Below are 13,126 nucleotides of genomic sequence, written 5' to 3'. Positions count from 1 at the left end.
TCAGGGCACTGCTGGGAGTGATAGGCCCCCACCCCTCCTGTCTCAGGGCACTGCTAGGAGTGATAGGCCCCCACCCCTCCTGTCTCAGGGCACTGTTTGGAGTGATAGGCCCCCACCCCTCCTCTCTCAGGGCACTGCTGGGAGGACTCTGCACACACCCCTCCTGTCTCAGGGCACTGCTGGGAGTGATAGGCCCCCACCCCTCCTGTCTCAGGGCACTGCTGGGAGGACTCTGCACCCACCCCTCCTGTCTCTGGGCACTGCTGGGAGTGATAGGCCCCCACCCCTCCTGTCTCAGGGCACTGTTAGGAGTGATAGGCCCCCACCCCTCCTGTCTCAGGGCACTGTTTGGAGTGATAGGCCCCCACCCCTCCTGTCTCAGGGCACTGCTGGGAGGACTCTGCACACACCCCTCCTGTCTCAGGGCACTGCTGGGAGGACTCTGCACACACCCCTCCTGTCTCAGGGCACTGCTGGGAGTGATAGGCCCCCACCCCTCCTGTCTCAGGGCACTGCTGGGAGGACTCTGCACCCACCCCTCCTGTCTCTGGGCACTGCTGGGAGTGATAGGCCCCCACCCCTCCTGTCTCAGGGCACTGCTAGGAGTGATAGGCCCCCACCCCTCCTGTCTCAGGGCACTGTTTGGAGTGATAGGGCCCCACCCCTCCTGTCTCAGGGCACTGCTGGGAGGACTCTGCACCCACCCCTCCTGTCTCAGGGCACTGCTGGGAGTGATAGGCCCCCACCCCTCCTGTCTCAGGGCACTGCTGGGAGGACTCTGCACCCACCCCTCCTGTCTCAGGGCACTGCTGGGAGTGATAGGCTCCCACCCCTCCTGTCTCAGGGCACTGCTGGGAGGACTCTGCACACACCCCTCCTGTCTCAGGGCACTGCTGGGAGGACTCTGCACCCACCCCTCCTGTCTCTGGGCACTGCTGGGAGTGATAGGCCCCCACCCCTCCTGTCTCAGGGCACTGCTGGGAGGACTCTGCACACACCCCTCCTGTCTCAGGGCACTGCTGGGAGGACTCTGCACCCACCCCTCCTGTCTCAGGGCACTGCTGGGAGGGCACTGCTGGGAGGACTCTGCACACACCCCTCCTGTCTCAGGGCACTGCTGGGAGGACTCTGCACCCACCCCTCCTGTCTCAGGGCACTGCTGGGAGTGATAGGCCCCCACCCCTCCTGTCTCAGGGCACTGCTAGGAGTGATAGGCCCCCACCCCTCCTGTCTCAGGGCACTGTTTGGAGTGATAGGCCCCCACCCCTCCTGTCTCAGGGCACTGCTGGGAGGACTCTGCACACACCCCTCCTGTCTCAGGGCACTGCTGGGAGTGATAGGCCCCCAGCCCTCCTGTCTCAGGGCACTGCTGGGAGGACTCTGCACCCACCCCTCCTGTCTCTGGGCACTGCTGGGAGTGATAGGCCCCCACCCCTCCTGTTTCAGGGCACTGCTAGGAGTGATAGGCCCCCACCCCTCCTGTCTCAGGGCACTGTTTGGAGTGATAGGCCCCCACCCCTCCTGTCTCAGGGCACTGCTGGGAGGACTCTGCACACACCCCTCCTGTCTCAGGGCACTGCTGGGAGGACTCTGCACACACTCCTCCTGTCTCAGGGCACTGCTGGGAGTGATAGGCCCCCACCCCTCCTGTCTCAGGGCACTGCTGGGAGGACTCTGCACCCACCCCTCCTGTCTCTGGGCACTGCTGGGAGTGATAGGCCCCCACCCCTCCTGTCTCAGGGCACTGCTAGGAGTGATAGGCCCCCACCCCTCCTGTCTCAGGGCACTGTTTGGAGTGATAGGGCCCCACCCCTCCTGTCTCAGGGCACTGCTGGGAGGACTCTGCACACACCCCTCCTGTCTCAGGGCACTGCTGGGAGACGTCAGGCATTCCCCCCCCTGGGACCCCCCCTACAGTACATAGCATGTGTGTCACACCTGGACACAATGGCAGAAGTCACAGTCACAAAAAAGGGACACAGTCTGTGCCAGTGGACACTGAACTCACCTGATAACCTGGTCGCCCATACAGCATGGGGTACCGTGGGAGGATCACATCCACCAAAGCCATGTTCTCCTCCAGGGTGAATGGCTGTGACCTCTCCACAGCCCTTGACATGGTTCCAGGGAATCAGTGGCAGCAGCTGGGTCGTGGAATACAGAGATGTGCAGGCAAGTGCTCCCTCATGGGACCTGCCTGCCTTATATCTGCCTTGCTGGCCCATCTCATGCACAGGAGTAAAGAGTGATTGGTCACTCACATATGCATCCTATGTTTCCTCCAATCCCTTCAAACCTAGCAGTCTGTGGGTTCTCAATCAGTTTTTTTCTCCTGCATGATGTCAGCCCCACAAACACATTGCAACAATGTAGATTCATTCCAACTGACTTCTGCTGTGCACCTTCCTGAACAAAATCAAAATTTGAACTTGGTCTCCATGACAACCAGCATGCATGTACGCCTTAATACTTGTCCCTCATGTGTCCCCTATGTAATTTGGAGCTTCACACATAGGTACGGTGCGTTCCGGGGCCCTAGGGCACCCCAAATGCATAGCAACGGCCCGTACACGCGTGCCTATGTTCACTGTCACTATGGGTGTCCTCGCGTATGCGTACTCGTAGTGGTACGGGCCGTACACACGCCTGTATGCTCACTATCACTATGGGTGATCTCGCGTATGCGTACTCGTAGTGGTACGGGCCGTACACACGCCTGTACGCTCACTATCACTATGGGTGATCTCGCGTATGCGTACTCGTAGTGGTACGGGCCGTACACACGCCTGTACGCTCACTATCACTACGTGTACGCATACGCGAGGATACCCATAGTGATAGGGAGAGTACAGGCGTGTGTACGGCCCGTACAACTACGTGTACGCATACGCGAGGACACCCATAGTGATAGGGAGAGTACAGGCGTGTGTACGGCCCGTACCACTATGGGGGTTCTTGCGTATGCGTACTCGTAGTGGTACGGACCTACACACGCCTGTACGCTCACTATCACTATGGGTGATCTCGCGTATGCGTACTCATAGTGGTACGGGCCGTACACACGCCTGTACGCTCACTATCACTACGTGTACGCATACACGAGGACACCCATAGTGATAGGGAGAGTACAGGCGTGTCTACGGCCCGTACAACTACGTGTACGCATACGCGAGGACACCCATAGTGATAGGGAGAGTACAGGCGTGTGTACGGCCCGTACCACTATGGGGGTTCTTGCGTATGCGTACTCGTAGTGGTACGGACCGTACACACGCCTGTACGCTCACTATCACTATGGGTGATCTCGCGTATGCGTACTCGTAGTGGTACGGACCATACACATGCCTGTACGCTCGCCATCACGATGGGTACACATACGGCAGCACTCCCATAGTGATATGGGAACGTACATAGGCCCTCTTAGCAGCAGTAATGGTTTTCACACATCACAGTGGTGACAGGCAGCACACAGGAAGGAATAGGGCGGACATACTTGTCCATGGATGGACATACTTGTCCATGAATGGACATCAAGGCATTGTCTGTGCATTACTACATGTGTGGGGCACAGGTGTGACAGGCTGTGATGTGGCACATTACTCCAGAGTCGAGAAGGCACCAGATGTATGATGAGATGTGTACAGATGTAATGTGTGACGGTACAATTGGTGCCAGGCATGCCCTTGACTCCTTTGACATTTGTGCATGTCGTACTGCACACTTGGGATGACCGACACTGGCATAGCACGGACACCAACACACGGAAGTGTCCCCTGATGCCCGTTACAGAGGTTACCACACCTAACTTGTCACTACCCACGGTGCACGATGTGACTATGTCATGTATGTGTGGGGGCTTCCCATTTGGTTGATGTTGGAGCACCCTCAAAAGCTGCAGCTGTTGCAGCAACCAACATGTGGCTGTGTGTAGATTGACATCGCACACTGCTCCACACACCATGCCACATGTGGTTTCGGATGTGAGGTGCGCATGTATGCATGGGACACGGAGTAGCGTGACAAGGACATGTCTGCATCCTCTCAATGAATGTGTGGTGAGTCATGACATGTGCACCTTCATGGCAAGGTAAGTGGGCTGTCCTAGTGTAATGTCATGTGACCTGTGGCTCTAGTGTTCCGCTACCAGTCTCTGCAATCGGCCTCCTACTTCTGCAGATGTGTGGGTGTATGTCACTCCTGTCTTGCGTCTGGCTGTTCACTTGCACTGGGACACAGCTAATCCCATGGCATGGCATGGGGAGGTTCTCAATCTCCGTGTGTAGCTGGCTCTTGGTAGGAGTGTCACCTGGCAGGCATACGTGTCCAGGGCATGTGGCACATACCTCACTCTGTATGTAGCATATGTGTATAGACAGAATAACATGTGCTCAGTACAAATGATTTGTTGTTGTGGTGCACTCACTCTTCCTTGTCACTTCCAAATTACTGCAGGGCGCCGCCTCTCCCCCGAGCAATGCCGGACTTGGCTGCCATGCGGGAGAATGATCGGATTCGGTGCTACCGCTTCCCACGACGGTTGATTCTGGAGTTGACGGCGAGACTGGCACCACACCTGCAACCGCTGCACAGGTATCCTACGGCACTGACACCCAAGCTGAAGGTAATGGCAGCCCTACATTTTCTAGCCACGGGTACCTTTCAAAATACCATAGCTCATGTTGGTGGCATGTCCCAGAGCATGTTCTGCCGTGTGCTGCATGATTTCTTAGAGGCCATGTTGATTCACCTGGATGACTTCATCAAGTTCCCAACCCCTGAACAGATGACTGGGGTCAAGCGTGGATTCTATGCCCTGGGAGGGATGCCCCATGTCATTGGGTCCATAGATGGGACACATGTAGCTTTGGTACCACCACACGCACGGGAGGTAGCGTACCGCAATCGGAAGCACTACCACTCCATCAATGCCCTTGTGGGACAACATGGTGATTTCACATGTCTGTGCTCGTTTTCCAGGATCAGCACACGATGCCTACATCATGAGGCGTAGCAGGATGCCTGAAATGAAGATGCAGCTGCGCAACGAACGAGCATGTGTTGTTGGTGGGTACAGTCTGTCTGTCCTGTATTTTGCATAGCCTACCAGCACGACCGCTTCACCACTTCTAACGATGTCCATGTGCTTCCCATGTAGGGGACGCTGGCTATCCCAACATGCCATGGCTGCTCACACCTCTCCGCAACCCCATCACGCCGGCCCAGCTCCGCTACAACACCGCCCATGGCCGGACAAGGCGAGTGATAGAGAGGACGTTTGGCCTGCTGAAGAGCCGATTTCGGTGCCTCCACAAGACCGGCGGCACGCTCCCATATGCCCCTGCAAAGGTCTGCAAAATCTTCATGGTCTGCTGAATGCTGCACAACATGGCAGTTGAGAAAGCTGTGCCACTCATCCTGGATCAAGATGACGAGGACCATCCACCCATGGAGGACGAAGGTCTTGGCAATGGGGCTAGTGATGTGGAGGATGTGGAGCCACAAGAGGACATCCGGACTCGGCTCATACGCGACTTCTTTGCTTAGTGGTGAGTACCAGTGTCTGAGTGTGCACGCATTGGTCCCCGTGTGGCATGTGTTGTGATGTGTGTCTCCACCTGCATGTATGGCACGTGAGTCAGAGGTGTGTGTGGGTGTGTCACTGGAGTGATGGTGCCAGTGATGGTTGTATTTCCCCAGTCATAATTGTGACCTAGCATGTTGTCATCCATACATGTGTCAAGTAAATGCACATGCAAGTGGCTGTGCTTTTTGTGGCTGACTTCTTGTGTGTCTCTCTTCCCCAGGTACTTGCGCATGCCGTCTGCTGCTTGCATTGTTGTGGCACTGCTATTCCTCATGGACACGTCATCGTGGGCTGACTCAGCGTTACAGGCACGGACACGTTTGGAAGTCTCCATAGGGTAAGGGATGCATCAGGGGTGTATTGGGTGTGGCAGTTGTTCACGATGTATGCACACTGCCCCTGTCGATGTTTGGTTCCTCTGCAGACATGTAGCATCACCATGGTACACATAACATGCAGCTGGGTACACCTGAATAGATGGTCAGACTTGTTGACAGTCATCAGTGATGGGATAGTGGATTGTGATGATGGCATCAATGTGTGTAACACTGCCCTCGGTCACATACGGTTTGCATTGGCTTGACATGGTGTGGGACTTCTACATCAGTGGATCTATGGTGTATGGCAGGATCTCCGTGAGCAGCTGTGGGTGTTTAGCTGTTGGCCGACAATTGTGTGCCAGTTCCATGGCTATCACGCATTTGTGCTGCAGAAGGGGGGTGCCAGTGTTGGACCCACATGTTACTCCACATGAAGTGTTCATGTGTACTTCAAGTTGCCTCTGCAATCCCGAAAACATGACTAATAAAGGTGTCCCTATGCCTCCAAGGTGCCTCTTCTCAGTCAATGCTGGTGTGTTGCCACGGTGCATCCAGCATGTTTGGCATGGTTTCCCCTGATAGAGGCTATGTGTCTATGTGTTGAGTAGCAAGATGCAAGCTGTGTGTGTGGGCTGAGACTGTGTATTATGCATGATGTCCATGACTGTGTGGGTATTGTGACATGTGCCATCCCCATGCATCCAACGTTGGCCAGGCCCCCATTCTCTGCATCCACCGGACTCAAGCTTGCAGGACATGGTTCTGCCACCTGTCTACATATACCTGGGTGCCCCCCAGGACACAGGACTGGATCCCTGACCTCTGTGCATGACTGTTGCTGTACTCAATGTGTCTGTCAGCACGGTTGTTCGGCCACCCCCTCAGCTGGTTGGGACCATCACGGGTGTGTGTGGTGCTCCATGTCTGTCTTGCATAATACACTGTGGCCCGTGTGTCCTGTGCCAGACTCAGGCCCCAGGGTGTGGATGGTTGAAGTCAAAAGAGAACTCTGGCATGTTTAGACTTTACAAGACACATGTAAGGTAATAATGCAACCAGCAGGCATCTTCTCTTCATGGTGTGAATTTTTATTTGGGGGGGGAGGGTGTATGACGTGAGGGGCTTTCCGGGAGTTTGGAATCCAAAGTTCAGTAGGGGAGTTGGTGTCCTTGCCATTGGAAGTCCTCAGAGTCCATGCCACAGTCTTTGTCTACATTGGTCAGACAGTGACCAGCAAGGCCATGTGGCAGAGAATGTCTCTTGATGCTGTGATGCTGTTGCTCCAGTGGGCCAGGTGCCAGGCCAGGTGTCCTGGGAGACCCTCACGGTCTTTTCCGTGGACGACCCGCCCTCCTGCGGGGACCCTCAGAAGCAGGCCGTGACGACGTCTGGGATGCTCCATTGGATGTTTCCTCCTCCTCCTCCTGATCCCTCCCTGCGGGTGGTGATGTTCTCCGCCTTCTGGCACAGGGAGGGTCGGCCATGTTGTCGGCCATCCGACGGAGTGTATCGTGAATTCCTGTGTATGCCGTCACGAGCTCAGCCTGTCCGTCCTCCATCCTCCGTTGGTGTTGCAGTAGACAGGCATGTAGCTCCGCATGTTGCTGGGCCTGCTGGGTCTTGATCCCCTCGAGGACGGACACAACCTGGGCCAGGCCCGTGGTGTCCTGCCGGTATGTGTCCAGGATGTTACGGACATGGGAAAATACCGGTTCCCCAGCCAACTGTACAGGCTCGCGCCTCCGCCGTCCTCCACTCCCACCACCCCTGCCCACTTGCACCTGGCCTGCCCTTGTGGGTACATCGGGTCTCCGGGACCCCTGAGGGGTGGCATTGGCATTGTCGCCTGCCTCCTCCTGGGTGCCCGGGACACCGTGTCCCTCCTGGCCAGCCTGGCTGCATTGTGGTGGTGGGGCAGGGATCCTGGGTGGCTCCTGGGATGTGGCAGGAGTGGGGGTGGTGGTTGGCACAGTTGTACCTGACGCAGGCGCTGCAGGTGGTTGGACACCAGAGGGGCCAGGTCGGTCGGGGTCGTCCACAGAGTGGTGAGAGTCGTCGCTGCCGGTGGGATCGGGCTCCCGCAGATCCGGGTCCTGTGAGTCTTCCCCCCCAGTGTTGGGGGGTGAACCACGACGTTGACCTGTGTGTGAGAGAGACAATATTAATTTTGGTCCATGCAACATCTATGTTTCATCATTTTCAAAGTTGGCACTTTTCCTCTTGGAATTAGGATCTGTCTTGCATTCCACTCACAGTGCACTTGTGCATGGGTGTGTCCCTTGGGCACCACTTTGGCCCCTTCAACTATGTGTGGCACAGTCTTACTTGCTGCGTCAAGTGTGACTGCAGTCAGCAGTGGAGTGGGCAGGTGTGGCGAGCCATGCATTGGCGCCTTCCGTGTAGCACTGTGCATGTGCACATGGAGTGGATCCACACACTTATATAATGCAGGTAGCTGTTGTTGTGCTCGTGAACAGGTTGTGACATGGCCCTGTGTTTTGCCATGGAGAAGAGGGGGGGTTCTGGCACTGGCCACCCTTGGCTACATGCACGCAGTCTACCTGCTGACGAGCAGACATTCCCACACACCACACGGCTGATTTGCTCTCCCTGTGTCTCCCTCCCTCTCTGTCCCCCTCTCCCTCCCTCTCTGTCCCCCTCTCCCTCCCTCTCTCTCCCCCTCTCCCTCCCTCTCTGTCCCCCTCTCCGTCCCTCTGTGTGTCACCCTCTGTCACCTCAGCCCAGCTTCCTAGACACACACTTTTTCCAGTCCTTTGAATGGTCCTTGGCTTGTTGATGTGAGTTTGTTTCTGATCTCCAGGCACCCATTGGGTGTAGTGTCTGTGTTTGCGCTGCTGCTGTGGTGGTGTGTGCTGCCACTCTTTCACAGTGTTGGCTGTTCATTAGCTGCTGTCATGTGCAAAACAGTGCCTTCACCCCCATGTGTTGATGCAAGGCGTCCGCCATTTGCTGGCGAGTCTTTCCTGTGTGGGGACACACTGTTTGTCTGGCTGTGACCTGGGCCATATGGGCAGAGGGCATTGTTGTCTGCTTCTGAGTTGCACTATGTGAATTTTGGGGCCCACCCTCCCGCCATCCGGGTTACCGTGTCATGTGTTGGTGTCTTCTGTGGCCTGTGACTTGACATTGTCCAGCTGGGTGCATGGGGCATGGTGGCGGCAGTGGCATGTGCGTGTTCATGGAGTGTGGTTGCGTCATGCCATAGGTTGGGGTGGTTGGGTGCCTGTTAGTGATTTTGGTTGTGGATGACGTTCCCCCCATGTGAGGTGCGTTGTTTGTGTACTCACCCAGGTCTCGGAGTCCTCCTAATCCTTCGACTGCCTCCACCGGCTGTATGGCCATCACCCTCTCCTCCCAGGGCTGGTAGTGTACGGGTCTGCGGGAGGGCCCTCCTCCAGTGGCGTTGGCCTGGTTGTGTTCCTCCAGCATCTTGGCTCGGACCCTCCTCCGCAGATCGTACCACCTGGCTTGGCATTCCTGCCTGGTCCTTCTGGTGTCCCTAACAGCATTCACAGCATCGATGATGGTCTGCCACATGGCTGTTTTTGCTGCCATGCTGGTCTGTCTGACCAATGTTCCAAAGAGCTGTGGCTCGACTCTGAGGATTTCATCGACAAGGACCTCCAACTCTCGGTTACTGAACTTTGGATTCTTGGTAGTGGGCATGGTGAGGGGTGTGGGTGTGGGTGTGGATGGTGGGGGGGGTGTGTGGATGGTTGTGGGTGTGTGGGTGTGGTTGTGCAGGTGTGTTTGTGTGTGAATGTGATGAGGGGGTGTTTGTGAAGGTGGTTGTGTGAAGGTGTGCAAGTGTAAGGTGTGGTGAAGCTTGTAGTATGGTGCTGTAGGTTGTCTGTGGTGTCTGGCAGCAGTGAGTCTGTTGCAAAGGCTCATGGTTTGTGTGTGTGGGCCCTTTTTATTGGTCCATTGGTGGGTGTGGCTGTGTTTGAAGTTTGGGTGGGTGTGTTATAAGGAGTGGTGGTGTATTGGGCCTCTGTTTGTTTTTGGCAGTTGCAGGTCAGTGAATGTGTTATTTTAGTGGTTGTTTGACATGTTTAGTGGCTTTGTGCCATTCGAATAGTGTATTCTTGTGTTGTTTTGTTTTGTCCTGGTTGTGTACGTGCTTTTTGAGCGTGTGTACGGTGTGTACATGGGCCATTTGGTTGTACGGTGCTGTCCTTGTGTGTGGCTTGGTACAACTCGTACATGCGGTTGTGATGTTGGGGCCTGGGGTGCGCTCCGTACTTAGGAGGTTGTGGTGTGGGTGCGACTCTGACGTACTGGGGTGTACATACACGGTGGTACGACACGTACAGGGGTGGGGTTACGACTCTGACGTACTGGGGTGTACATGCACGGTGGTACGACACGTACAGGGGTGGGGGTACGACTCGGACGTACTGGGGTGTACATGCACGGTGGTACGACACGTACAGGGGTGGGGGTACGACTCGGACGTACTGGGGTGTACATGCACGGTGGTACGACACGAACAGGGGTGGGGGTACGACTCGGACGTACTGGGGTGTACATACACGGGGGTAGGACACGTACAGGGGTGGGGGTACGACTCTGACGTACTGGGGTGTACATGCACGGTGGTACGACACATACAGGGGTGGGGGTACGACGCGAACGTACTGGGGTGTACATGCACGGTGGTACGACACGTACAGGGGTGGGGGTACGACTCGGACGTACTGGGGTGTACATACACGGTGGTACGACACGTACAGGGGTGGGGGTACGACGCAAACGTACTGGGGTGTACATGCACGGTGGTACGACACGTACAGGGGTGGGGGTACGACTCTGACATACTGGGGTGTACATACACGGTGGTACGACACGTACAGGGGTGGGGGTACGACTCTGACGTACTGGGGTGTACATACACGGTGGTACGACACGTACAGGGGTGGGGGTATGACTCGGACGTACTGGGGTGTACATGCACGGTGGTACGACACATACAGGGGTGGGGGTACGACGCGAACGTACTGGGGTGTACATGCACGGGGGTAGGACACGTACAGGGGTGGGGGTACGACGCGAACGTACTGGGGTGTACATGCACGGGTGGGGTTTCGACACATACAGGGGTGTGGGTACGACGCGAACGTACAGGGGTGTACATACACGGTGGTACGACACGTACAGGGGTGTGGGTACGACTCGGACGTACTGGGGTGTACATACACGGTGGTACGACACGTACAGGGGTGGGGGTACGACTCGGACGTACTGGGGTGTACATACACGGTGTTACGACACGTACAGGGGTGGGGGTACGACGCGAACGTACTGGGGTGTACATGCACGGTGGTACGACACGTACAGGGGTGGGGGTACGACTCTGACGTACTGGGGTGTACATACACGGTGGTACGACACGTACAGGGGTGGGGGTACGACTCGGACGTACTGGGGTGTACATACTCGGTGGTACGACACGTACAGGGGTGGGGGTACGACTCGGACGTACTGGGGTGTACATACACGGGGGTAGGACACGTACAGGGGTGGGGGTACGACACGAACGTACTGGGGTGTACATGCACGGGGCTAGGACACGTACAGGGGTGGGGGTACGACGCGAACGTACTGGGGTGTACATGCACGGGTGGGGGTTCGACACGTACACGGGTGTACATACAGGGGGGGTGTGTACATTAACGGGGAGTGCGACTCGAATGTATGGGTGCTGGGGGAGTGTTGGGCACGTATGCGGGGACATGTCTCCATGGTTGCAATGGTAGTTCGGTGCGGACGGTGTTTTTACCATACGGTTGTGAGATCGGACGCACGGGTTGGATCGTGATTCCTCGGTCGGACTTGACTTTTCACATTTGTACGGTAAATCGTCCGAGGACGTGTCGGACACATTTTCCGACCCGAGGACGTGTGGGGAAATATTCCGAATGCGGTTCGTATGGACTTTTTACCATGCGAATCGTGATTGCCAGTTTGTACGGCACTTGTACGATTCGTTCGGTAAAAAGACCGAATACGAGTCGTACGGGCTATTTTTTTACCGGATCGTAATCGGCACCTAAGTGCACCGAAATCTTGTGAAAGAGCAGAATGCTGTCACTCACGGTGAAGCTAGCCGATACAGAGAGAGAGAGAGAAAAATTATTTTAATAAACGTAAAAGGTCACCAGACCAAATTACGGGCCCAATAATGAAAGAAAGTCTCAATAGTGCACCCATGGTATATGTCATTTCATTAAGTGCAGCTATACGGCTTTTGTGAATTTCCAAGAATTTACATAAGGAGGACAAGAAATAGTACTCCTAGAAAATATTTGTAAACTGTATTTTAGCAAGAGCAAATATGCATGTGTAGATTTCATTATGCAAAAATTTGAGTGTTTGCAAGTTTACTTTCCCTCCAAGCACTTTTTCCCCAACTCTAGAAGAAGGTTTACGTCTGCCATTGTTAGGAGTAAATTTCCAACATTTCTAAGTATGGGAAAAGATTAGGGAAGTGTTGTTGAAAACACTTAAAACATGCAAGTTAGTAGGTTTACACAGACTCAAAAGGGCATTGTAGACCTTGAACTATTGCTTACCACTACCTTCAGCCCCTGTATGTAGATCTGTGGAAAAGTGGTAACATAAGGGGATTCCACACTACTATGGTATGAGTCCTGGCTTAATCAGAGAGGCTATATCAGAGCTCATATATAATGAGATTGCTGTCAGAATTTGTTGCTGCACTACATGGCACCAAAAAGACAAGTAGATTTTGTTACGGAACAAGTAGATTTATGAAGCAACCTGCCCCATGGATAAGTAGATAATGTATTAAATTCCACACCCCTGCAAATTGAAATCCATAATCTGCACCCTTAGCTTTGTAGAATCATCATCCACCTCAACTTGGTTACACAACGAAGCACGACGGAAACTCCAAACCTTATCGTCCTTGGCTTCCATGACCCGGTTAGCAGTGATTCTGTACATTAGTAGCATAACTTAGAAGCACTTTTCTCCATTCCAATTCTCTGTTTACAGCAAGTTGAACAGACTCTCTAATGGTTCTGTTAAAACTTTCTACCTGCACATTTTAATCAGGCTGACTCAGTTCTGCTCTATTATGTTTACTTCCACATTTTAAAAAAAATTCCTGAAATAATTTCCCCATAAATTGAGTAACATTGTTATACACTATCGCATCTGGTAATATTGTCTACAGAAT

The sequence above is a fragment of the Triturus cristatus genome, chromosome 3_1 (genome assembly GCF_964204655.1).
Source record: "Triturus cristatus chromosome 3_1, aTriCri1.1, whole genome shotgun sequence".
In the NCBI taxonomy this organism is placed as follows: Eukaryota; Metazoa; Chordata; class Amphibia; order Caudata; family Salamandridae; genus Triturus; species Triturus cristatus.
Note: the sequence above shows the minus strand (reverse complement) of the source record.